The sequence below is a fragment of the Mauremys reevesii genome, linkage group 1 (assembly GCF_016161935.1).
Source record: "Mauremys reevesii isolate NIE-2019 linkage group 1, ASM1616193v1, whole genome shotgun sequence".
Taxonomy (NCBI): Eukaryota; Metazoa; Chordata; order Testudines; family Geoemydidae; genus Mauremys; species Mauremys reevesii.
In genome coordinates this window covers 205,689,033-205,716,270 of record NC_052623.1, presented here as the reverse complement: position 1 = coordinate 205,716,270, position 27,238 = coordinate 205,689,033, and the positions used below count along the sequence as shown (strand labels likewise).

The 27,238-nt window shown below is 40.5% G+C and overlaps 1 protein-coding gene across 34 annotated transcripts in view; it reads left to right on the top strand.

Annotated features, from left to right (window-relative positions):
• The window catches only part of ZBTB20 (zinc finger and BTB domain containing 20), a 646,879-nt gene that overhangs the window by 193,927 nt on the left and 425,714 nt on the right, over positions 1–27,238 (top strand). For 2 of the 34 annotated variants that reach the window (XM_039497045.1, XM_039497059.1), the window contains exon 4: positions 19,354–19,558. The exons of 31 other annotated variants lie outside the window; for them this stretch is intronic. The gene's annotated coding sequence lies outside the window, so the exon portion shown is untranslated. Of the gene's footprint in view, positions 1–1,640; positions 1,726–19,353; positions 19,559–27,238 lie in introns of those variants that run through there. One more of the 34 variants, XM_039497071.1, reaches the window with a different exon arrangement.

Below are 27,238 nucleotides of genomic sequence, written 5' to 3'. Positions count from 1 at the left end.
GGTTCAGCCATGAAATAGAAAGTTGGCTTGAAAAATGAATCTTTCTATGTCAGTGTCAGATGCATGGAGGACAGAGAGTTCATGCAAAGTTCAACTAGTAGGGTGGGGGGGAAAAAGGGTCCAAAAATCAGCCCCTGATTTTGCACCCAAAATATGCAAAAAAGTCATCCTGGGTAAGGAGACTTACCTGTTTGTCTTGTGCAATTTGTCTTGCATAGTTTTGTGGACACAAACTAGTATGTAGTTTTTGAAAATGTGATCCTTTGGATCATATTAATTCCTGGTATAAATCAGCTGATGTTAATGTAATTATACCATAATGAATCTGGCCCAGGGGGCCAAATTAATCTTCTTTATGCTATTATAAATCAGGAGTAAGTCCATGGACATTTATAATGCTGGTGTTCTGGATTTACACTGGTCTATCTGAGAACAGAATTTGACTAGCTCTCTAGTAAAGTAAGAGAGAATTGCTCGTCACATAGAAGCCCAGAATTTGGATTGAAGAAATCTCTTTTGAACAGGAGTCATCTGGTCTGTCACCCAGCATCCATGGTTGAAACAATTTTATTATCCTGAAAACTATCATCCCTGATCGATGGGTATCATATCTAACCCGGATTATCTCCAGTGGTGATAGTATTAATTAGTTATATGCCATTTTCTGGGAATTACTTCCAGATGTTTGGATTTATTACTCAGTGGAAGAAAAAGCTCAAAGTAATGGATTGTTACTAGCAATGGGTTGGAGCCAACCATTTGCCAAACTTTGGGGTGTTCAGATCCAGGCTTTTGGTTTCACTTTGCATCTAATTGTAACAACCTGGAAATAATTCCGGACAGTAGCCAATGCCCAAAATGGGACTTCGCCACTACAAAGAGAAGTGGCTCAGATGGATCTATTTTGAACTACAGTAACTACAAGTGTTGGTGGTGCTGCTCCTACACCAACTCAGTTTTAATGGTAACAGAGCACAAGAGAGAGACTGAGTTCAGTGGGCTGAATAACTAGTGGATCTCTGCATGATCGGCCTTTGAGTCCTCAGTTTAAAAAGCATCATTAACTCGGTGTTACCTTTCAATGCATTTCTAACATCTTTCATTTGAGATGAGAGGCCTGTGTGCAGAATCTAAGAGGCTTATTCTCTTACACAGAAGTAATGCTGTTAAGCTGCTAGAAATCTCAGCAGCTTAATATAAATGTTTAAATAAAAAAAGTTAGTATTTTAACTGAATAACCTTCAGATATAATTAATAATGAAATCCTAAGCAGGGGACTAGGGGAAAGCATTTGAATTCTTTCTGTTTGTGGAATAGGTGCAGGTCTTTCGTGGGGAGATGGAAATGGGGTCTGAATACGAGCTGTAGTCTGGAAACCATCAGTGTGTGCTGCATACATGATTAGGGTTGGGATATGATGTAGAGCATAAGGTAATATAAGAGCAGAGTTGGGCCTAAGCTGCCAAGTTCAGGCCCAGATAAGTTTCCAAACTTTCCCAATATGCAGGAGTATTTGGATCCAAAGTTTTTGGTTTGGTCCCAGAGCTAGATTGGAGATGTACGTCTCTTAAATTCTCCCTCTTCCACTAGTGCCCTTAGCTAATATACCCTCATCTCCATCTATTCATCAGTGCAAGTCAACCTGTCATAGAAGGTATAACCCTAAGAAATACTGTGATCGTGAGTAGAAGGTATTACCTGGAGTGATGCTGCATTGCTAGCCAGGTGAGGCTTACCGCACTGTGACTTTCTCCCCAGAAGTTCTTCCTCACAAGTGGGAGGGTTAGTATCAAGAATTAAGACAATGAATGTGATAATATTGACAATGACTCAGAAGAGACAAAAGAAATACCTAGCTTACCAAGGGCCTTTGTTCAGGAGGGCCCGTATTCTTCACTGAAGTTGGAGCTATTCACTTGCTTCTGCAGTTTTAGTAATTAGAGCCTACATTAGCTCTTCTGTACTTATAGGATTCATGGGAGTGCTGCCAATTCACTCCTTCTTACAGTATTTGAGAGCTTGTTTATAACTAATACATTTGCAGTGCAGCATGATTATGTGCTAGTGTCTCTGTCCTCGCTAAATAGAAGGTAATGCAGGTTTGGGTGTGCATACCTCAAAAATTAGGCATGCCCAGCCACAACCCTTTCACAGCACAGAAGGGAAAGGTGAAAGATGATGAAGCGAATAGACACTACTCTTTATTTAACAGCTCTTCATACAGTGCCCAGCACTCCACAGGCCTGATAAAGGGGTAAGTTGAGGGATAAATTAGGGGTTACTTACTCAGCTGAAGTTCATGGCGCTACTTGAGCATAAAAATGATAGGAGAGGAGAATCACATCCAGTATATGCAGTAATTTTCCTACAGCTATCACAATGTGATATCTGAGATACTGTGGTTATTTCTTACTGAATGAATCAATTGATATTTTACTGACAACTGCTGTAGAAAACAGTGGTATTGGCTAATGAAGCAGGCCTACCATTTGTCTGTGGAGTGACATTTATTTTTAAAAAATGTATATTATGATAAAACTTCAATCAGTTCATTAAGTCTGAGAGGAGTGAAATGAAAGAAGCCGGACCAGATCTCCTTGCAAACCTTTTTGTAAGGTATATTCCAAATAAGGAGAGGCACAAAGCTCCCATTATTGTGAACAGGGCTAATATGTTTATTACAAGAGGGCACTGCTAAACTATATACTCTTTTCTCCACTGGCTCCTACCTCAGTGTCAGTTTTCTTTCTATTCCAGCACATGGCAAACACCCTCATCTCAAACTATAGGATGTTTAATAATTTCAGATCTTTTCTGTGTTTTTATCGGGGAGCAGGAGGAGGCTTGATAGCCACCTCACAGTGCTTCATTTTGAGTGACATACTGTTTGTCTTGTGATTAAGGGTTCTGGAACTGGCTGCTTACAAGTGCTAGTTCACAGAACTGAAGTGGTTTGGAAATCAATTTTACCTCTTACTCAGCATCATCAAGGTTCAGGATACTGACTCTCCTACTAACACCAGAGTTTCCTCTTATAATAAATCTTTACACTTAGCACGTTTCTCTTGAGAACATCAGTGTGCTTTTTAAACATAGGTTTAAACATCAGTGTGTGAGAGTTCACCCCCATTTCACAGGTGACATTAAACTGAGACACAGGCTTGCCCCCAATCACATAGCAAATCTATGCCAGAGCTGGGGATACAATTTAGGACTTCTGACTCCCCCTCCTGTTCTTTACCCAGCACAAGACTATCCTTTCTGCCCTGTCACATTGGTGTAGAAGTTACTAAACATTATAGAGTAGACATAACAATACCAGCTGAGCTCCATTCAGGAATAACTTAATAGGAAGGCTTTAGTTGAAGGAGACACTTCCAGAATCCTATTAATCAGGACTGATGAAGGAAAGTGGAGTAGAAGGAAAGACTTTCAGTGGATTAAAAGGAAAAAAACCCTGATATTCAGGGATCTGGGTTCTGCTCCAGGCTGATATGTGACCTTTGGCAAATCACTTCCCCAACACTAATATGGGACTAATGATACTTTCCTATCTCATGGAGATAGGAAATTCATGATGGTATGTAAGGTCCTTGATATCTCAAGTGATAAAGGGGAGGAGTCTGTAACAGGCTGGCAGTATCTCCACCCTGTTTGCAGATAGTGACTCTGTTGAAAGTTTTAAGTGGGTTCTGCTGGTTCACAAAAGCAGGTGAAAATGGCTCTGTAGAGAAAGGGTGTTGGGTATGGGCTGAGCAATTTGGAGGGATGAATCCTAGGAATAGGCAAATTTGGGGAGAAAGTTTAAGCTGAACTCTGTTAGGTGGTTGTTGTTTTCTTTTTTAAATAAAGACAGATCCCAATAAGAGGTGAATTTTTCACTCTACACAGTGTGCACTCCTTGTTTTAGAGCTGGCTGGGAAAGGCATTTGCTGAAAGGCAATGTATTATATAAATATAATACCCAATAATTTAGTTTCGCCTTGTTTTTCTACACCAGTCTGGCTGTAACTAGTCAAAACACCGAGGCTTGTTCTCATTTCTTGTCTGTAGTTTATGCTGTAATCAAACCTACATATAGTTTTTGATAGGCCTGATCCAGTGCGAGCAGTGCTGCAAGACGTTTGGTAGTGTTGATATGTGTGCAAGCTGCAACACAAACTCTGAAGGCACATGCTGGTGGCACTCCAGCCATTAGTACTACGTAGGCATCAAACACTTTGTTTGGTTCACCCAGGAATGAATGGGTGGTCCATAAAAAAAGGAAGTAAAGATGTTTTGGCTAGAAGGTGATGTGGCTACAAAAGTTGCACTAAGTAGCATTACACACTAAGGCAGGGATCCCCAATGCGGTGCCCGCGGGTGCCATGGTGCCTGCCAGGGCATCCATGTGCGCCCGCCTACTGGCTGCCGGACAAGCAGCCGCCGAAATGCTGCCGAGAAGTGGCAATGTCAAGAAGCGCTACCGCCGAAATCTCGCTGAATTTTGGTGGCATTTCGGCAGCAACGCCTCTTGACGTTGCTGCTTCATGGCGGCATTTTGGCGGCTGCTTGTCCGGCGGCCACAGTCCTCTGCAGCTAGTCGTCTGGCGCCCACCCCACGGAAAAGGTTGGGGACCACTGCACTAAGGCCATATCTGCTCTACAGCCGCAAAAGTTGCACAGTTCCGGTGCTGCAGCTGTGCCACTGTAGCGCCGTAGCATAGATGCTTCCTACATTGATGGAAGAGGATTTTCTGTTGATGTAGGTAATCCACCTCTCTGGGAGGCAGTAGCTAGGTTGATGGAAGAATCCTTCCATCAACTTAACTGTGTCTACACTGAGGTTAGTTTAACCTAACTTTGGTGCTCAGGACACAAAAATTTTCACAGCCCTAAGCAGTGTGGCTAGGTCAGCCTAAGTTGTAGGTGTAGACCAGGCAAAAGGTACACATGTCTGTACCTGCATACTTACTTTCACACCAGTTCAACTACTCCATGTCTCTGCACTGGGAACCTTGCTTCTTCTGGCTTTTACCTGATCTAATTAAACTCACATACAACTAGGATAACCCTAAATTGGTCCCGCTCTCACAGACATTTCCATGCCGCTCCAATTTTTCCTAGCTGCAGTTCCTGAGCTGAATTTTCTGTTGCATAACTCAGAGGCAAATGCTGACTCATTCCTTGATTAGGGAGAAGTCAATACGTTGCAGATTTCTCAGCCAGGATCAGTTTTCCTTCATTAGCTCTCCAGCTCCTCCTTCCCTAACATGGTCCCACCTTGTCATGTGGTTTCAGTAGTCTATCCTGCTGTGCCACTGCCTTCCCAGGGAGGGGGGCGTCACTTCTGGGGTCAACCCATTTCAAAGAGTCTCTGGCATCCCCCCCTGTTTGCCAGGTGGAAGATCCAATCTCCTCATTTTGGAGGGTGATAGCTTAGTAGGGAGGGGGTTGAGAATAGTAGTTAAGGTTTTGCTTAGCACTTCCCTCCGTAGCCTCACCTGCCCTTTCTGTGACCAAGCTCCTTGACTGTTTCTATCCCTTAACTGGCTCCCAAGAAATTTTCCTGCAGCAACCTCTTCTTATGGAATCCCTCTGACCTTATTCTCAGAGGAAAGATGGCTTTATGACAATGTGTATCCCAGGCCTGCCTTTCCTCATTGGTTTCCTGGAGGCTCTGTCTCCCACCTGAGGAGCAGAGATCTTCCTGACTTTCCCTCTTACAACTCCATACCCCATGGCTCCCCAAATGTTCCACCCCATAAGCACATTCTGATTAACTGAGACGCAGCTTGTCCCATCTTTCTTGGATTTTGATTGCTTAGCTCAGGGTGAGACTGAGCTGCCTATTGGTGCTGAAGCTGAGCAATTGAATATTCCATGAATTTTGTTTTCCCTCCTCATGTAAGGGTAACATTGTCCCTTTTAGGATCAATTATAATACTTTATCGTAGTTCGCTTTTGTTACTCCATAGTATCACTCAGAAGTTGAGATGCTGCTACTCTTTCCATAGCTACTGCAGTCATGTGTGGGCTTTTCTACTATCAAGACACAGGCTATTTTTGGTATTCTGTGGGGAGCACTCAGTAAGTATCGACAGGCACAATGTAAGATACCTTTAGGGTCCCCAGGTGGAAGTTATCTATGACTAGGCAAGCCAAATGAAATGTAAACCAGTTTATTGAGTCAAGCCCTTGCTTTGTTTTTACCATCATTTATTTATAGAAGTCCAAATCTTCCCAGTCATGGAAGGGCTCTGAGAAGTTGAAATGCAGCAGAGACCATTGGTGTCCCTGTCTATAGGAACAGGCAGGGTGTGGAGCACAGGACTGCACAACCCCTACATGTTGTGGAGCACGGTTACAAGGCTGCTTGCTCAGCAAGCTTACGGTGAGGGGGATATAGTAGATAAGTCCACAAGTACATGGATCCCATGGCTATAACTCATGTAGTCTCAGTGTAGGAGGCAGTGAATGCCTCTGCAGACCTTGGGCTGCAGTAGTTACTATCTAAGGGTTGTCAGGGTTCTCCAGGCTGGGTTTCTAGTTTGGAAAGGAGGATCCCATTCTCCAAAATGCCATGCAGTCCCACTGCACATAACCAACTTAATCCAGTTATGGACAGGAAGCAGGATTTGGCCCACAACATGTAGCTCACTTGGCATGGCATGACATTGTCATGAGCAGTGGAAATTGGTTGCAATAGCAGTACCACAGTTATAATTCATTACACCATTTATCTCTACCCCCTTATCCATGGCTTTGAAATTTAATCCTGCAACGTGTTGTTTTAGCATTTAGTCTTCCATTAACGGTACTCATACTGGTGGGATTACTAAGGATCTGTGGAAACTCCACTTGCAGCCACGTGGTTTTAATTCTTCTTGGAATTAGGGACTCTGTTTTGGGACTGCCTCCCTTCTAATCTTTATTTTTTGATGGAGTCCAGTACATCTAGTGAGAAGAAAATACTCTTCATTTTGTCCCAGAAGTTTCCCCCCTCTTGCTTCTTTTTACCTTAAAACAGTGGTTTTCAACCTGTGGTCCATAGACCCCTGGGGGTCTGCAGACTATGTCTAAGATTTTCAAAGGGGTCCACACTTCCATTTGAAATTTTGTAGGAGTCAGCAAATGAAAAATGATTGAAAACCACTGCCTTAAAATATTAAGAATGACAAAACTGGTCTTCCTTCACTGTGCTTGGGAAATCCTTAGAAGTCTCAAATGTAGACAATGAACTTTCTCAAGTCTTAATTGAAGGCTGTGTTGATTCTTCAAGTGAGATCTGTTTCTCCCAAGTGTTACTCAAACATTTGAGTCAAATAGAGGTTCACAAAACACTGTTAGAAACAATCAGAAGACTGAAAATGTTTACTCTCCTAATAAATCAAATTTTAATTTGCAAGACAATTCTGAAGTCAGATTTCTACTAATCCTCGGCCTTGCATGGTGACAGGTTTCAGAGCGGTAGCCGTGTTAGTCTGTATCAGCAAAAACAATGAGGAATCCTTGTGGCACCTTAGAGATTAACAAATTTATTTGGGCATAAGCTTTCGTGGGCTAGAACCCACTTCATCAGATATATGGAGTGGAAAATACAGAAGCAGGTATGAATACATGAAACGATGGGAGTACCTTACCAAGTGTGAGGTCAGTCTAATGAGACAATTCAATTAACTGGAATTAATTTACGATTTGGACACCATCAAATTAGGCCTGAATAAAGACTGGGAGTTGTTGGGTCATTACAAAACCTAAACCTAATTTCCCCCATACTAATTTCCCTCTACTATTACTCACACCTGCTTGTTAACTGTTTGAAATGGGCCACTCTCATTACCACTAGAAAAGTTATTTTTCCTCCTTTGGTATCCTACTGTTAATTGAATTATCTCGTTAGACTGACCTCACACCAGTCTAGTTTTTCTGGCTTCTAGCATTCAAGCTGTTGCCATTTTATAATGAGGGAGAAACATTTGCAGAATATATATGGAATGACTTTTGAGGGTGATGTGTTTCAGGAACCTACCTATTTTTAGCTAAACATTCAATGTGAGGAGGTGATGATGACCCAGAGACACCCCTAAGAACTTTTTGGAGTGGATTACGTTTATGGAGCTTTAAGATAGGAATCCTCAAATTTGTCCATGTTATCAACCACATTGTAACAGGTGTCATCCCCTGTACCAGATGTGGACTGGCTACAGGGCTTGCTTATACACACCAGATGCTCTACCAGGTATGGGTTAGGGTTGTTTAAATAAGGTATTTTACATACAGCTCCACTTAGTGGCTGAACAGTAAAATACAGTTTAGCATTCCATTCCATCTCCCCCTTTAAGTTCTACATTACAATTTACCATATTTACCCTATAATGCTGTCTTTGAAGTTCAGTATGTATTAGTCTGTTAAGTGTCTCTGAATCATATTGGTTTTCTAATTACACAACCTGAATGCATAAAAATGTGGTTATCTGGCTGTCCGTTAGTTGCAACGACTGGCTGTGTTGGTTTGGAATCCTAGAGATGTCATTGTTTTGTTCTTGTCTGCCATCTGTAGAATCACCCCTGTTGATTGCTCTTTCTGAGGAAAAAACTGTAGATGTTAATGGTTTCTGTTGAACTCCTCACTATTGGTTTCGATCACATATTATCTGGGCACTAAATTATTTTTCTTTACAACAGCTGGAGTTGTCTATCCTTTTTCTCCATCCAATTTGATATGAAAACAGTCACCAGGTTCTAGACCTGGCAGTTCTCTAATTGAGTGATATCTGTTGTAAAAGTGGTCATAACCTTTTTTAGCCTTTGTATCCGATTTGCTATTCTCTTCGTGTCTGGCCATTTTTTAAATAGATTATTTCCCAAAATAGGAACAGTAATTCTGAGTTGTCTTCTGAGGAGTTGTGCCGGACTATATCCAATAGCCACTGTTGATGCTAATCTGTAACTCAGAAGAGCAAGGAATGGATCTTCCTGTGGTAGGATTTTCTTGGCTGTCTGTATAGCTCTCTCAGCCTCTCCATTTGCCTGTGGGTAATGTGAGCTGCTAGTAATATGATCAAACTCATATTTCATTCGGAATGACTTAAATTCTGCAACAGTGAATTGTGATCCATTGTTCACCCCTAGTTGTTCTGGAATACCGAAGTGAGGAAAAGTGCACTTCAGTCTCTTGGTAACACTATGGCATTTTATGCCTCCCAAGTACATTATTTCTGTATATCTGGAAAAACAGTCCACATCAATGAGGTAATGTTGTCCTCTGAATTTGCAAAAATCCGCAGCTAGTCTCTTCCAAGGTCTGGCTAGTAGTGGTGTTGTTATTAAAGGTTCTTTGTGTTATGTTAGTCTGTTTGTTCTGCGAAGTTCACATGCAGATACTTTATTTTTTATGTCCTGGCTGCCAAACAGACTTGTTGGCCCACTCACGCGATTTAGTTAATCTTTGATGTCCTTCATAGGTGAGATTTAGGATTTCTGTTCTCATTTCATTTGGAATTACGATGCAACTGCCTTTAATCATGAGTCCACTTGCTTAATTGTCTACGCACCACAACACAGTCTCATGCCACTTCCTTAGTATCCTTTAGATACATGGGTCAGCCACCCCTAATGTAGCTTAGAACTTCCTGAAGTTGCATGTCTTTTGAGGTTGTGTTTTGTAGGTGGAGTCATCTCTTTTCTGATACTGGTTTGTATATGTGCACAGCATCCACATATACCTTTACATCATCTTCGAGCTCATGGGTAGTTGAGTGTGATGCTTGGCTCTGTAACAGAGGGTCTACTACTACCAGATTTTTCCCCAGGAACATATTTAGCAATTGTGTTAAATCTCATTAGCCGTAGCAATAGACATTGGCATCTCAGCTGTGCTTGCTCCAAGACTTTTCCGTTGATGAGGGTTACAAGTGGTTTATGGTCTGTTATCAGTGTAAATTAATACGGTCCACACAGACATACATGTGCATTCACTTGCCAGGCACTCCTTTTCAATCTATGCATATCATTTTTCTGCTTCTGTGAGTGTCTGAGAGCAAAATGCAACTGGCTTCCACTCAGGTCCATGGTGTTCTAACAATACATCACCTAGGCCATATCTGCTTGCATCCACACTGAGCATTATGGGATTGTTCATGTCATAGTACTTGAGAACTGGAGCTGTTGAGATAATTTATTTTACCTTTTTGAAGGCAATTTCTTGATTTGGCCCCCAGAACCACAATGTATTGGACTTTAACAATTCATTTAGTGCTTTTGTCACTGTAAAAAAGTCTTGTTGGTATCAACCAAGGTAATTTACCATCACCATTACACGTCAGTTCTGGTACCTTCAATTCTCAAAAAGCTTTTATTTTCTCAGGCCTAGGATTGATTTCATCTTTGTGTATTGTCTGTCCCAAAAGCTTGATTTGGTGTAGGCAGAAAATGCATTTTTCCTTGTTTACCTTCAGTCCAGACTATGTGATTAGGTTTAGGATTTCGTTAAGGGTTTTGTTGTGTTCTTCCATCACAGATCCATATACCAGAATATTATCCATGAAAACAACAGCTCCATTTGTGTTTCTTAACAATTCTGCCATATGTCTTTGGAAAATTTGAGGTGCACTGATGTGACATTACCCAGTTCTGTGTGCAGTTCTGGTCTCCCATGTTTAAGAAGGATGAATTCAAACTGGAACAGGTACAGAGAAGGGCTACTAGGATGATCCAAGGAATGGAAAATCTTATGAAAGGAGACTCAAAGAGCTTGGCTTGTTTAGCCTAACCAAAAGAAGGCTGAGGGGATATATGATTGCTCTTTATAAATATATTAGAGGGATAAATATCAGGGAGGGAGAGGAATTATTTAAGCTTAGTACCAATGTGGACACAAGAACAAATGGATATAAACTGGGCACTAGGAAGTTTAGACTTGAAATTAGATGAAGGTTTCTAACCATTAGAGGAGTGAAGTTCTGGAACAGCCTTCCAAGGGGAGCTGTGGGGGCAAAAAACATATCTGGCTTCAAGACTAAGCTTGACAAGTTTATGGAGGGGATAGTATGATGGGATAGCGTAATTTTGGCAATTAATTGACCTTTGACTATTAGCAGGTAAATATGCCCAATGGTCTGTGATGGGATGTTAGATGGGGTGGGGTCTGAGTTACTACAGAGAATTCTTTCCTGGGTGCTGGCTGGTGAGTCTTGCCCACATGCTCAGGGCTTAACTGGTCACCATGTTTGGGGTCGGGAAGGAATTTTCCTCCAGGGAAGATTGGCAGAGGCCCTGGAGATTTTTCGCCTTCCTCTGCAGCATGGGGCATGGGTCACTTGCTGAAGGATTCCCTGCACCTTGAGGTCTTTAAACCACGATTTGAGGACTTCAATAACTCAGACATAGGTTAGGGATTTGTTACAGGAGTGGGTGGGTGAGATTCTGTGGCCTGCATTGTGCAGGAGGTCAGACTAGATGATCATAATGGTCCCTTCTGACCTTAGGTCTATGAGGGTACAATCTGGACTGTTGAACAGATGTGTACCCTTAATTCACTAGCCTGGGGTGCCTTTTACATTATTTTCCTTTCAGAACATCCAGTCCTGGCCTGCTCACACAGCCTTCAGCATGCAGATTCACTCCCAGCTAAATATATGAGCTCTCTGACCAGTCACTCATTAATTAAACTGCAAAGCAACACCCACAAATTCTTAGTCCCAGCCTTATCTCCCAGAAAATGTGCCTCTTGTACTGTCCAGCACACTACTGAACAGTGCAAGCTCATAGAATGTCTGTCATTTCATCAAAAGAAAATGATATATGTACCAGCTTTCTTATCCCAAATGGAGTTTCCCACACACCTTAATCCAGACATACTTGTTAAGATAAAATAATAAGATAAGTTTATTAACTACAGAAAGATAGATTTTAAGTGATTACAAGTAATGATGCGTAAGAGTGAAGATTGGTTACAAAAGAAAATAAAAGAGTCATACTCAAGCTAATACCTCACTTATCAAGCTAAGTGAATTTAAAAGCAAAAGTTTTATCTCACCATATGCTGTTGTAAATTTCACAGGCTGGGTCTCCTTTCAGTCAATTGTGAAGTCAATTGTTTTCTTCCTTCTTTATACTTCAATTTTTATGCTAGAAACTTCCTTGCTGAGTCATGGTGTCTTGCAGTCCATTGTTGATGTGAGGTTTGAATTGTCCTTGTGATGTCAATTTTTTGTTTATACCTTCTCTCATGCTGGAGGATGGCCACTTACATATGTGATGACCCTTTGACACCTGTCTGTGGTGCTAGTGAGTCTTTGTCTCTGAAAAACTGGTTTGTGGATGTCACCCAGAATTACAATATATTTCAATAACAGTCATACAATAGAATCTTATAACTGCATATAGTGTCGCTACATATATTTTAACTAGGACTTTTCAAGTGATAGCTCACAAGGCATACTTTATATAAAATGTATCATAGTCTTGTAAAAGTGGTAACCATAATAGTAGAGTGTCACAACTGTTAATTCCAAAAGGTAATCTATGCAAGGAAAATCTCCCTAACGATGTGATAAATATAGTCTGTTTAGCACTTTTCTTTGGCTAAAGGAATTTGCCAGAATTCGCTCCAGGCATCCAATTTGGAGAATACTGTCACTCCTTTCACATTGGAAAGGAAATCATTCAGTATTGGAAGGATATATTTTTCTCTCACAACTGTTTTGTTAAGTCTTTCAAGATCCACACAGATTTATATTTTCCATTTTTCTTTATAACTAGTACCATAGGGAAACACTATGCTGTTAACTCAGAGATTTTCTCCATTATGCCAAACTGTTCCATTCTCTTTAACTCATTTTCCACTTTATGAAGTAATGGGATAGGAATCCTGTGAGGAGTGGCACACTAGATAGTTCAGCATTGTCTCTTAAGGCTATTTGTACTCAATATCCTTTAAAAAGTCCAGTATCACCAAATATTCCATTGAGTTCTTCCACCTTTCTCACTGCCATGCTGTGGCTCACAAGGCTATTGTTCTGTGGTCCTTTGAGCCATAAGCTATGAATGCATGACTTTTGTCTTTTTAAGTTGTTTCTGTGGTAAACTGGACCATAGAGTTCAAAATACCTCCAGGGCTAGCTAGATCTGTGTCTGACTTCAGCTTTGGGAGGGGTTGAAGATGACTTTAAGTCCCTTCTGAGATTATTGTGACATCAGCTCCTCAGCCAATTTTAAAGTCAGTAGTCTTGTGGTGTATATTCTGTTTTACTCTCGAGGCAGATTCTATGACATCACAAGTGATAGGTCCCAGAAAAAATGGATCTTGATTGTCTGTAATATGAGTCAATTCTTTGACTGCTTTGGTGTGGCAAACAGCTGCAAAATGTCCATATTTCATGCATTTATTACACCACGTGCCTCTGGCTGGACAAGCACCATGTCTTGAGATATGATTTTTTCCCACATTTTGCACATGTAGGCTGGAATTTGTCCCTCTTATCCTGGGCATTCTCTCTCCTTGCCTCACGGGTCTTATGAGTAATGACTTTTAGCACTCAGATTGCATCTGTTAAGAGCTTCTAAGCCAGATACTTGTATTTCAAAAAGTTTGGCAAGTTGCTCTTGTTTTTTCAGTCTCATAAGCTCAGACTGCTTTGCCTTTTGAATAGCCATGGCTAGGGTTAAATCTCTTTTTAGTTGTAGCTGCTGCGAAAGGTTTTTATCTATTAACCCAATAAGCAGCCTGTCTCTGATATTTTCATGTTTTACATTCCCCAAATCAAATTTTTTTAGCCAATATATGCAGAGCTCTTCTAAAACATTCAACATTTCCCCCTCATTTTTGAATCCTCTGGTAGAAACATGCACTGTCATAAAGCACACTTCTTTGAGCTATAAAGTATGCATCATACATAACTAAACCTATTTCAAAATCATCTTTGTGACAGTCTTCAGTAAAGTCAAAGGATTTAAAGATATGCTCTGCTTGCTTCCCCTTAGCACAAATTAAAGAAGATACCTGTATATCTCCAGTTTCTTTGTGGAGTTTGTTTGCAATTTGAAATCTTGCAAAATAGTGCTTCCAGTCTGTCCATTGTAAAGGTTTGTCAAAGCTGCAGTTCTCTGGGGCATTGAAGAATGGCATGTTGATGAGATCTTGCAACCTTTGTTGCTTTGTTACTTCTGTCTGCAACTTTTGTTGGTGTTCCTTCTGTCTCTGTTCTTAGTTTACTCCTGACACCGTGTCATGTCCCTGTACCAGATATGGACTGGCTTCAGAACTTGCTTTTACGTACTAGATGTGTTCATCCTAAAATCCTGTAATGCTCTGCCAGGTATGGCTGAGATTTGTTTAAATAAGGTATTTTATTCACACCACCTCCTAGTGACTGAACAGTATAATACAGTTTAGCATTCCAATACAAAGGGAGGGCATTTGTCTCATGATCACCTCGCCTCCTCTTTGCAATCATATGGCTCCCCTCCTCTCCAGTTTGCAGTTACATAGCCCTCTCTGCAACAGCTACCACAGTTGCTCTCAAGGAAAAGTAAAGTATTAAATGTATTTTAGCTGCCTTTTTGATGCAGTTTAGCAGCTGGAAATAAGGTGAGCCAATGCCACGTGACCAACCAGCTCTCTGCGGGCCACCAGCAAGTGCCCTGCCAATGGTGTTAGGACCACAGTTTGAGAGCCACTGCTTTAAGAGAAATCTAGGTAGTGTATTGCCTTCCAGAAGTACTCCAGCATAAACACTGCACTGGAACATTTCATTAGCCTTTGGAGAATAATAAAGAAATGCAGGGTATAATAGGCTAATGTGTTTAAGTGGCCTTGGTAGAACTCTACTTAACACAGTGGGAATTTCTACATCACACAGAGGTAGGAAACTGTTCTGTACACATTTACTGTGTGGGGCTTCCTCCTCCTGGGCTGTCTGTGGTTTAGACCAAAAAGAAACAACTTTCCTCCTGTAGTTCACCAATGAAAGAAGCATTTTTAAATACATTATTTGGAAAGATCTATATTTGTCCCTGTGAAGGTCAGGGACCCAGCAGCTCTTGTTTGTCTGTAATGAGGACTTCCAGTCAAACAGGACAGAGCTTAGACTATGTGAGTGAGTTACAATCCTGAATTAGATTGGAGCTGTGTTTCAGAAGAGGGAGAGTTGTTGCATTGCCCAATCAGGGGGCTCAGTCATGATTTGAAAATATAAGGTAATGTTTATAGGGCTGCAGTAAAGCTCAAAAGGCTATGTCAAAAGAGGAAGACAAGAAAATGGGAGATAGTGTGGTTGAATGGTTAAATTAGAGAACTACTAGGAGTTGAAACTTCTTAGTTCTGTTCCTATGTCTCCTACTGACTGACTGGGTAATGCTGGGGAAGTCATTTAATCATTCAATGCATTGTTTTACCCATCTGTAAAAAAGGGAATGCAATTATAAAGCACTCTGAGAATACTGGAGGAAAGACTTTGGTTATAGCTGGCCAATTTGTTCCATGTTATTGTGCCCAGTTGATTTTAGTGGGGCTAGACGGTGTGTAAATTAGGGCAAATTGTGGTCCAGAAATTATTAAGTATTTTATAGTATTATTTTATATAGTAATATTCTTTTGACTTATTTTTGTTAAATTAAATACATATGCATAATGAAAGAATATTGTAAAGAACTTAGGCAGGAAGAAGGACACATAGATGCCAGTGCGTAAGTGGTTAACATTTTTGTTATTTAGGAGTGTGGGATAATGTGATAGGTTTAGTAAATTTGAAGGAGGGAGCTAATTTTATCTATATAATGTAAATGAAAAGCAAGGTTCTTTGGGAACCATTTCCGGACTGCAGTTCAACATCAAGCTGCTGGAACTCTGAACCCTCTGCATGACCATGAGGTGCATAGGCATTGCTGGGAACCCCCAGATGGATGACTCCTGACTGGCCATCGGGTGAAATTTATCTGTCTGTTGGGAGTGGTGAGCATAAGAGATTTGCTTGGTATATGTATTCTGTGTGTGTTGCTAATAAATAGATGTTTAGAGCACAACTGTGTAAGGCTCTTTCACTGGGAGAAGGTTTCTTCCTGAGCCCTGGGGGTAAGGATAGGTGCTTGACACCCTGAAGCCTCGGAAGAGAAGTGGTGGGGGTGCCTAAATTGATTGGGTCACGCCTTGAGCCCTTGGTAGGGTATAGGTGGGGTGCCCTAAATTGAGCGGGTAACAATATAGATTTATATAATATATGGATGCTGGTATTTGCCTTCTTTTAAACTGTCATCCCAAAACTTACCTATGGTATCTGACATCCTAAAATTACATTTTTTCCTTGATAGATCAGAATAGCAATACAATAGTCGTTAGAGAGACACTTTGGATGGATGGAATAGCAAATTCAAGCCGTTAATATAAGATGTTTATATCCTGGCAAGCTCCTCCTCTTTTGCAAGTGCATCCACAATGGAAGATGTAGGTCCAGATTGTGTCTCATGGACAGTAATCTATACTGGTGGTGGTGTAAAGTGGACCTGAATCACACCAGAGGGAACTCCAGGGAACATTGTGGAGTTCTTGAGCTTGTGGGTGGGAAAAGTGAGCTTCTGTCCATAGCTAGCAAGCTCTGACCAATCTCATCTTTATGGTGAGCACAAAGACTGCAATTGTCGTCAGCCCCACCTGAGTGGGAGTGAAGGGCAGTCACCTTGAGCCCTTGCCATCCTTGTCCACCCTTAAAAGTAGTAATTTTAGCTCGTTCGCTATATCTTTGGATTAAATTCTTTCTAGTTTAGCTTTTTAGGTATCTGTATAAAAATGATAAACACATCAAAACATGTCACATGGCTATAGTTTTGACTCAGGGTTCTGGTGGCATCATAAACCTCTGAAATATCACTGATGATATTATACCTACAGAATCCTCAATGGAATAAAAAGCCTGGTTATGCAATATGTACTTTCTTACATTTTATTAGTGAATAGCACCCTCATTGCATTTCCACCTTGCTCTTAAATATTTGCCCTCTGCTTAGTGTTAGTACAGAAGTTTTAGGTGAGCAGTGTTAAAAAAAATCAAATTGGCTGCTATTTCTTTATACCCACACAACTGAAGGTTACTGGTTTTAAAATGCTTTTTTGTTGCTCATGAAATTCAAAAACAGCTTTGATTTCAAACATGAAACTTGGCAAGTGACTGGTCCATAATGTGTTCTAATCACTTCTGGTATTTTGGAAAAGACTTGAAAATGACGGAGTTATTATTTTATTTAGAAATCTAACCACTATGCATAGACCTTAATTTTTCTCACCCTGCCATGATAAAATTTAGACAGATTTTTAGCATATGGCTTTGTTGTCCCTGCCCCGGCATTCGCACTAATATGACAAATCTTAACTTTGCATTTTCTTGCTTTTCATAGTTCTTGCTTGTCACAACTTTAATATTATTTAAAAATGCTAGGCTGCTTCTATCTCTGTGGTTTCATTGATCACCGGGGTGAATTTGATTATTTCTGTTTTCTTTAAATTAGGGCTGTCAAGCAATTAAAAAAATTAATTGTGATTGATCACACGATTAAAAATTAATCGTGATTAATCGTGTGATTAATAACACTGTTAAACAATAATAGAATACCATTTATTTAAATATTTTGGATGTTTTCTGCTTTAAAATATATTGATTTCAATTACAACACAATACAAAGTGTACAGTGCTCACTTTATATTTATTTCATTACAAATATTTGCACTGTAAAAAGCAAAATGAATAGTATATTTCAATTCACCTAATACAAGTACTGTAGTGCAATCTCTTTATAATGAAAGTTGAACTTACAAATGTAGAATTATGTACAAAAAAATAACTGCATTCAAAAATAAAACAATGTAAAACTTTAGAACCTAAAAGTCCACTCAGTCCTACTTCAGCCAATCACTCAGACAAACAAGTTTGGTTACAATTTGCAGGAGATAATGCTGCTCACGTCTTGTTTACAATGTCACCTGAAAGTGAGAACACGCTTTTGCATGGCACTGTTGTAGCTGGCGTCGCGAGATATTTATGTGCCAGATGCGCTAAAGATTCATATGTCCCTTCATGCTTCAACCACCATTCCAGAAGACATGCGTCCATGCTGATGATGGGTTCTGCTCAGTAACGATTCAAAGCAGAGCAGACCGACACATGTTCATTTTCATCATCTGAGTCAGATGCCACCAGCAGAAGGTTGATTTCCTTTTTTAATGGTTTGGGTTCTGTAGTTTCCGCATCAGAGTGTTGCTCTTTTAAGACATCTGAAACCATTCTCCACACTTCGTCCCTCACAGATTTTGGAAGGCACTTCAGATTCTTAAACCTTGGGTCGAGTGCTGTAGCTATCTTGAGAAATTTCACGTTGGTACCTTCTTTGCATTTTGTCAAATCTGCTGTGAAAGTGTTCTTAAAACGAACTTGTGCTGGGTCATCATCCAAGACTGCTATAACATGAAATATATGGCAGAATGCAGGTAAAACAGAACATTAGACATATAATTCTCCCCCAAGGAGTTCAGTCACAAATTTAATTAACACATTATCGAGCAACATCAGCATGGAAGCATGTCCTTTGGAATGGTGGCCAAAGCATGAAGGGGCATATGAATGTTTAGCATATCTGGCACATAAATATCTTGCAACGCCGGCTACAAAAGTGCCATGTCAACGTCTGTTCTCACTTTCAGGTGACTTTGTAAATAAGAAGTCAGCAGTATCTCCCGTAAATGTAAACAAATTTGTTTCTCTTAGCGATTGGCTGAACAAGAAGCTGGACTGAATAGATTTGTAGGCTCTAAACTTTTACATTGTTTTGTTTTTGAGTGCAGTTAGGTAACAAAAAAAAATCTACATTTGTAAGTTACACTTTCATGATAAAGAGGTTGCACTTACAGTACTCGTATGAGGTGAATTGAAAAATACTATTTCTTTTGTTTATCATTTTTACAGTGCAAATATTTGTAATCAAAAATAATAATATAAAGTGAGCACTATACACTTTGTAGTCTGTGCTGCAATCAATATATTTGAAAATATAGAAAAAATCCCAAAATGGGTTTAGTAAAATTCAATTGGTAGTCTATTGTTTAACAGTATGATTAATCACAAAAAAATAAAAAAGTTAATTTTTTGAGTTAATCGCGTGAGTTAACTGCGATTAATTGACAGCCCTACTTTATCCAACCTTACCTGTTCTATACTTTATATTTAGACCACCTTAACTCTCTGATATCGTCTCTTATATTTTAAGCGTGGTTCTTTTTGAGGTGCAAGTGGATCCAAAGTGATGTTCAGTCTCAGCTGTTCTTAGTATTGGTCAATCAGTCAGGGACAGCAGACTTACTGGGTCAATTACTTACCTTCCTTACAGCCTCTGTAGTTATCCCACATGTTCAAAGTGGGTAGAAGTTGCATAGGTGTAAGTGATTGCACAAGATGCAGGACAGTGGAGAATCAGGACCGTGGTTCCTGGAATATATGCAGGAATCATCTCAATGGAATCAGTCCAGCAAGATGCAGAGCACTCTGGTCCCAGTCCTGCAAAGCTCTTAAGTATTCCATCCTCTCTGCCTTCGGTAAGAATGGCCCTATTTTACTCTTTCCATAAACCTATTAATTGGTCCTTAAATCTAGTGATTATATTGTTGCTTAACTGAAGTGGTTAACTGTTCCAGGGAATGATTGTCAATTAAAAGAGTTTTTGTTTGTTTGTATGTTTATACTAATATCTGAACTCAAATGACCACGGCCCCAACTTCAACCTATTATTCTGTTTTAACACTGGTGACCAATATGAATGCTTGCTGGTATTTTCTCTTTTCTGTTTTGTTTCCCCTGAGAAATGTGTAATAGACCTGGGCCCAAGCCAAAGCACAAGAGCTAAATTTCCCCAAACTTTTGGGAAGTTCAAAAGTGGGTCTGAATTTCACCACTTATGGGTGATTGCGTCCCTGTGTGTGGAGTGTGCTGGAAAATATGAGGGGGCTCATGTTGGTGGGTTACATTTAAAGATTAAAGGTCAGATTTTCCAGACTGTGTAGAGGATTTGGAAGCCTAATTCCCATTAATTTCTTTGAAAAGCTCACCCAAAGATCTGTGAGATGTATGAAAGTGTTTTTATGCTGACAATGTCACTGTAAGATTGAGTCTCAGTCTCCTAATACAATAAGATATTGTTCCCCAGGCCTCAAACTCTAATACTGCAGTTATATAAACTGGAACAATGCTAAATCTCTGGGCATGGCTCTTTATATTGTGCAAGATGAAGCTGGCCTCAGACTTTAGATTTAATGGCCTAGTGGCAAAAGAATATGTGATGTGCCCAAGATAAAGTGTATATCTGATTTGTTTTTCTGCCCGTACTAAGACCAAAATGCAGCCCATGTGTAACTGAGAACAAGTACACTGTCTCTGGCTGAGTGGCATCTGTCTATCCCTGGTCTGAATTCTGCATTTGGCCCAAATCTTGATTTACCAAAACAATTTGTGTGTGATTTTATTTTTTACTAATTTTAATAAATTAGAGGTACAAAAAGGATTTACAGCTTGGATATGCTTCTGAATATAGCATGCTTCATGGGCGCTCCAAAAAAATTATGCCATTTTACAACTTGTCAAAGCTGCAAGACTAGACCAGTGATTCTCAACCAGGGGTACGCGTATCCCTGGAAGTACTCGAAGGTCTTCCAGGGGATACATCAACTCATCTAGATATTTGCCTAGTTTTACAACAGGCTACGTAAAAAGCACTAGTGAAGTCAGTATAACCTAAAATTTCATACAGACAATGACTTGTTTATATTGCTCTATATACCATATGCTGAAATGTAAGTACAATATTTATATTCCAAATGATTTATTTTATAATTACATGGTAAAAATGAGGAAGTAAGCAATTTCTCAGTAATATTGTGCTGTGCCACTTTTGTATTTTTATGTCTGATTTTGTAAGCAAATCATTTTTAAGTGAGGTGAAGATTGTGGGGTACGCAAGCCAAATCAGACTCCTGAAAGGGGTACAATAGTCTGGAAAGGTTGAGAGCCACTAGACTAGACAATACAAGACCAGACAACACTCCATAGTTGTAGGGGTTACAGTAATAAACTAGGAGAAGATGTGCATGAATAGGGAGAGGATTAGGAGGGGTCATGGGGAGAGGGAAAGAGGAGGGAGTTACATGGAATGGAGGCCTGGTATTCTTTGAGCAGTCTCAAAGTTTTTTATCTAAATGTATCTAGAAACAGAGGCCAGATATCTTCTAATTCATCTCTGCAGTGATAAGCTATCCTTTAAATAATTGCTCAGACAAGTCTGAATACCACTGCTCTATTCTGGGCATAAGCCTCCTTTTCCATTTCTGTAAAAGCATGTGCTTGGTGATCATTGAAGCCCTCAAAACCAATCTTTTTTGTGGAGTTAAACCCAGCATATCAGGTAAATATTCTAGGATAATATAACTTTCTGCAGAAGTTTGGCTGTTGAAGGCAAGCATTGTTTTAGCTCTGATGACTACCTCTTTCCACAGCGGGCTGACTGTTAGATGGTCTCATAGCATATGCATCAGCATTCCTCTTGCTTTATTACAGCACCAACAAATAGAGGATAAAGCCTTTATCTTGTGCAACCTCCGTGGCATCCAATGCATTTTGAATAAAATCTTTTGTTGTATTAAGCGTAGCCTGAGATCCACAGAGGCATCTTTAACCTTATGTGGTATGCTCTGCCACTGATATTCTTTGTGGTCTGTGTTAAATCTGCTTCAGACTCTTTCACAAAACCTCCAGACTAGTGGACTTCCTCTTCATTAATAAAGCATACGTAATGGACATGGGCCTGGGGAGTTTAAGCATTTCTAAAGTTGCCAGTAGTTTTGGGGTCTCTGGCAGTCCTGGGCTAAATTGATATGTTAGCAAGTGTCTTAGCTGTGTGTAATGCCAAGTGTGGCAGGTCATAGCACTGCTTTAGCATTAGAAAAGGACAGACCTCTCATCATTGACCAGTTGGGAATCAATATGGTGCCCCTGCTCAGCCAGTTCTTCCAAACTGACAATATCTTTTTTTAAGTTATCATGTCCCATCTTACAGGGCAAAACTGAGTTTCTGACTCAGGGCCTGATCCAAAGAACACTGAAGTCAGTGGAGATGCTCTCATTGACTTAAGCAGGCTTTGGATCAGCTCCTCAATGATTTCAGTGGGAGTTGGGCCTAAGTGCAGACTAAGATCTTTAGGATTTGACCCATATGTCAAAATGCCCATCAATGGCTATTAGCCAGGATGGTCAGGAATGGTGTCCCTAGCCTCTGTTTGCCAGAAGCTGAGAATGGGCAACAGGGAACGGGTCACTTGATAATTACCTATTCTGTTCATTCCCTCTGGGGCACCTGGCACTGGCCACTGTTGATACTGAGCTATATGGACCTTTGGTCCGACCCAGTATGGCCGTTCTTATGTTCCTGTATGTCTTTGTAAAGTAGCCAAATTTAGTTCCTGCAATGACTGTTATAGATTCATAGACTTAAGGTCAGAAGGGACCATTATGGTCATCTAGTCTGATGTCCTGCACAACGCAGGCCACAGAATCTCACCCACTCACTCCTGTAACAAACCCCTAACCTATTTCTGAGTTATTGAAGTCCTCAAATTGTGGTTTAAAGACCTCAAGGTGCAGAGAATCCTCCTGCAAGTGACTCGTGCCCCATGCTGCAGAGGAAGGCGAAAAACCTCCAGGGCCTCTGCCAACCTTCCCTGGAGGAAAATTCTTTCCCGACCCGAAATATGGCGACTAGTTAAGCCCTGAGCATGTGGTCAAGACTCACCAGCCAGCACCCAGGAAAGAATTCTCTGTAGCAACTCAGATACCACCCCATCTAACATCCCATCACAGACCATTAGGCATAATTACCTGCTAATAATCAAAGATCAATTAACTGCCAAAATTAGGCTATCCCATCATACCATCCCCTCCATAAACTTACCAAGCTTAGTCTTGAAGCCAGATATGTCTTGCCCCCACTACTCCCCTTGGAAGGCTGTTCCAGAACTTCATTCCTCTAATGGTTAGAAACCTTCGTCTAATTTCAAGTCTAAACTTCCTAGTGTCCAGTTTATATCCATTTGTTCTTGTTATTCTTTTAAGATGTCATATAATTTTAAATGACCTTTGAATCTTCTCTCTCTAGTCAATGTAATTTTGGAAGTCTGGTGATCAGCACTCTAACGGTATTTCATCTATGATCTTACCAAAACAATATGAAATGGTAATATAACCATGCGCTCTCTAACCTCTGTATAATCCCTGAATGGATTTTTTTCTAGTGGTGTTGCACTAAGAATTCTTGTTCAGTTTATCAATAGTTACTCCCAAGGTTCCTCCTTCATCATAACTATTTTCCAGATAACAACCCCTTAGTTTATATCTGGTCTGTGTATTATTATTCCCTAAGCGTCTTTTCTCACACTTATGTTTGAGTTGACACTGTCTCATGCTTGTTTTCAGCCCAGAGGTAATTTTTAAAAAAAGTCTGAAGAAAATCAACTCAGCTATTTTTGAAGATAATTAAAAAACAAAGGAAACTAAATGCAAATAAATAAAAAATGTTGGTGCATATGTTCTAGGGGATACAACTAGGATTAAATTAAGGATGAGAACATTTGGGCTGAATCTCAATCATGAACTGCTCCCAGGCACTAAGGGTATGTCTACACTACAGGATTAGTCTGATTTTACAGAAACCAATTTTTGGAAACAGATTGTATAAAGTCGAGTGCATGCGGCCACACTAAGCACATTAATTCGGCGGTGTGCATCCATGTACCGAGGCTAACGTCGACTTCCGGAGCGTTGCACTGTGGGTAGCTATCCCATAGCTATCCCATAGTTCCCGCAGTCTCCCCCACCCACTGGAATTCTGGGTTGCGATCCCAATGCCTGATGGGGCCAAAATTTTTTCGTGTGTGGTTATGGGTAAATGTTGTCAGTCAATCCTCCCTCCGTGAAAGCAAAGGCAGACAATCATTACATGCCCTTTTCCCTGGATTGCCCAAGCAGACGCCATAGCACGGCAACCATAGAGCCCGTTCAGCCTTTTTTCACTGTCACCGTATGTCTACTGGATGCTGCTGACAGATGCAGGACTGCAGTGCTACACAGCAGCATCCCCTTGCCTTTTGCAAGTTAGCAAAGACGGTTACCAGTCATACTGTACCATCTGCTGCTGTCATGGGTGCTCCTGGCCAGCCTTGGTGAGGTCGGTCGGGGGTGCCTGGACAAAAATGGGAATGACTCCCAAGATTCTTGTTTTGACCCTATCAAATTGCAATAGGGCCTTTCATTACACAATTACAACATTTCTAAGTCACCTTTCGTCTAAGATCTCAAACTGGTTCACAGACATTAAGGGACAGATTGTGCCTCTTGGAGGCAGAACTGTAGTGGGGATGGAAGAGGGAGGAGTACTCTCTGTGTAGTGATGGTTGGGGGTATTACATCTGTTTAAGATACAATGTCTCTAGGACACTGGGGAAAACTCATTGAGCAGCAACATTTGATACATCTGTAGAAAAGCGTAGCAAGCACTACCTTCAGCACTAGCTGACGCACAGGGCATAAGGCTGTGGGCATGCTCGGGCCTCACCCATACATGCTACCTCTGGGGTGGCAAGCACTTCTGGCAGCTCTACTGGCCCCTTCGTACTGTCCAGAGTACTTGCAGCAAGTTTATATCTGTTTCCTACATGGGGCTCCCTGTAACCTCTTCCTTCTCTCTAGCATACCCATGTAAGAGACCACCGCAACAGCACTAATTGATTAAGCTTCACAATATCCCTTTGATGTAAATAAGAGATAGAAAAGAAACACTATCATAGAAACGGAACCTCCTGTGGCATAAAATAGCAACTAACAGTACCCAGCTTTACTACACAACAGCTTATCAAAGGAAGTAGAAAATAATACTGTATCAAAATGAAACTGCCAGAAAATTTAAGGAAGTGGAATGGAATTACTTGAGTTGAAATTTGACCATGACACCAGAGCTAACATCCTACTGTTAGGAAAAATGCCAGGGTATCTTGAATGTCCACTAGTGGTCAGGACCCTGGTGGGAAGTCATTTGATAAAAATTCTTCTTGTAATGCTCATTCACAAAGGAGCAGAGTTTGTTTGTTGTGGAATCCTACATTCTAAATTTCAGGACTTCTACAGCATCTATATTTAATACAGTTTTTTGCTTTTGATTTACATTAAATATGATTTCATTCTGTCCCAACCACATCTCAGTTATGCTGAACTCAGTGTAGTTTTGATCTGTGTTCTCTGTCTGTATTTGGTATATGTCCTATCTTTGAGTCATCTACCAATCTGATCACTACTGAAATTTTAAATTCCTTTCTTGGTCTTTAACAAATCTGTTTAATAATAATGGTCCTGGCACCTATCACTGTGGCATCTGAGTAGATTCCTCCTTCTATTCTCATCTAACATCACTGATTAATAACTCATTGCTTCCTTTCCCTCAGACAGTTTTTATCCACCTTATTGTATTATTATCCAGACCATAATTCTGTAGTCTCTCTATGAGCTTCCTGTGTGGTACAGTGTCAAAGGCCTTGCTAAAATCCAAACAAATTATATCCGCCACATTTCCTTTATCCACCCAGTTTGTCACTGCACTGAAACACCCGTCACAATGAAACATTTATTGATGTAAGTTTCTGTGTTAAACCAGAGCAAATGTGAAGGTGCTGCTGTGATTATATGATAGAACCTGCTTCTTAACAGGTATTATCATTTTATGCACTAAAGATAATTTGAGCCATGGGAGATGATATCATTCAACAAGAGCAGTGGGGCTGTGAAGATCAGAGCATTATGAACCTTGAAAAGAACGGGGAGAAGCTTATATGCTACAATGACTTGTAAAAGTATAAGCAAAGTCCTCAAGCTGTGTTCTGAGTGATACTCAAAGAATATCAGCATCAGAGCTGCCTTCACAGAGAATTGTATCTTTATAGAAAGAATTGTTTGGGCAAGGCCTCGCAAAAGCTGCATGCTGTCACTATTCCTGTTCCTTGGGAACATAAACAGGATCTAGGGACAGCTTGTGCAAGAAAACAGTTGGAATAGGGAAAATCATGGTTTTCAGCAGCCAGCTTGATTATCAGCATCACCCCCGCGTAGGAGGAAAGATTCAAGAGGTATTAAGTGGATGCTGGGTCCCACCTCAGCTGCAGCACAAATAATACCATAGTGCATTTCAGGATGCCAGGCCAAGTCTTGCATAGAGTTATAAAGAAACTTACTCCAGCAGAGTGAGAAGTTCAGCTACTACTGTGCTTTAGCAGCTGGGCTTCTGAAGAGCTGCTTTCTCATTCCTTGAATAACTCAGATGAGTGGACTGTGATGCAGGTGGCCTAAGTGAATACTGGGAACTAGGGATCTAGTTTTGACCTGGCAGTGACCATTATGATTATGTGTACATAACAGTTTCCATGCTAGCCCCCTGTTTCCCCACTTTCTGAAACTTTCATTTCTCAGGCCAACATTTTCCATGATTAGTTTCTGTCCAAAAGTGACACTTTCCCCCTTAAAGTTTGAGTAAAAACAGTTCAGCAAATTTGTGATTCAAGGAAAGTAGGAAAAAATAAACCTTTCCCATGATTAAAATGTACAGGTGTGTCTGTTTGAAAACCTTTTCAGATGAAACAGCTACGGTTTGAAAGTTGAAATTTGGCAAGAAGATAGTTTTCACTGAGGAGCAGGATATGACCTTGTTCTGCAAAAAACTGGTTTTGATTTAACTGCGTTATGAGCTTAAAAAAAATCACACTCCAAGTATGATAGACTTTATTCACTAAACTCACTAGGTGCGCACCAACAGAAGGATGTGGTGCACATGCATAAACAGCTAGGGCACGTCATCTAAATGACGGTGAATTGGAAGGCAGAACGGGGGAAAGCTCCTCTGTACTTTGTAGTGTTCACAGCAGTCTCAATTCAGGAAAGCAATTAAGCACATACATAACTTTAGGCACATGTTAAAGTCCCCTTGAAATCTTGCAAGTCTTCACCAAACTGAGTGTTGGGCTGGTAGCCAAACTGTTGAGTGTTGAGCCAAACTGGCTGAGTTTCCTCAGCTAAAATTTATTTTCTTTATTTATTATTTCTTTATTCTGTATCTATCTACCTACTTTACTTACGTGGCTCCTATAATCATAGTATCTGAGCTCTGCACTATTTTTAGTGTATATTTTGTC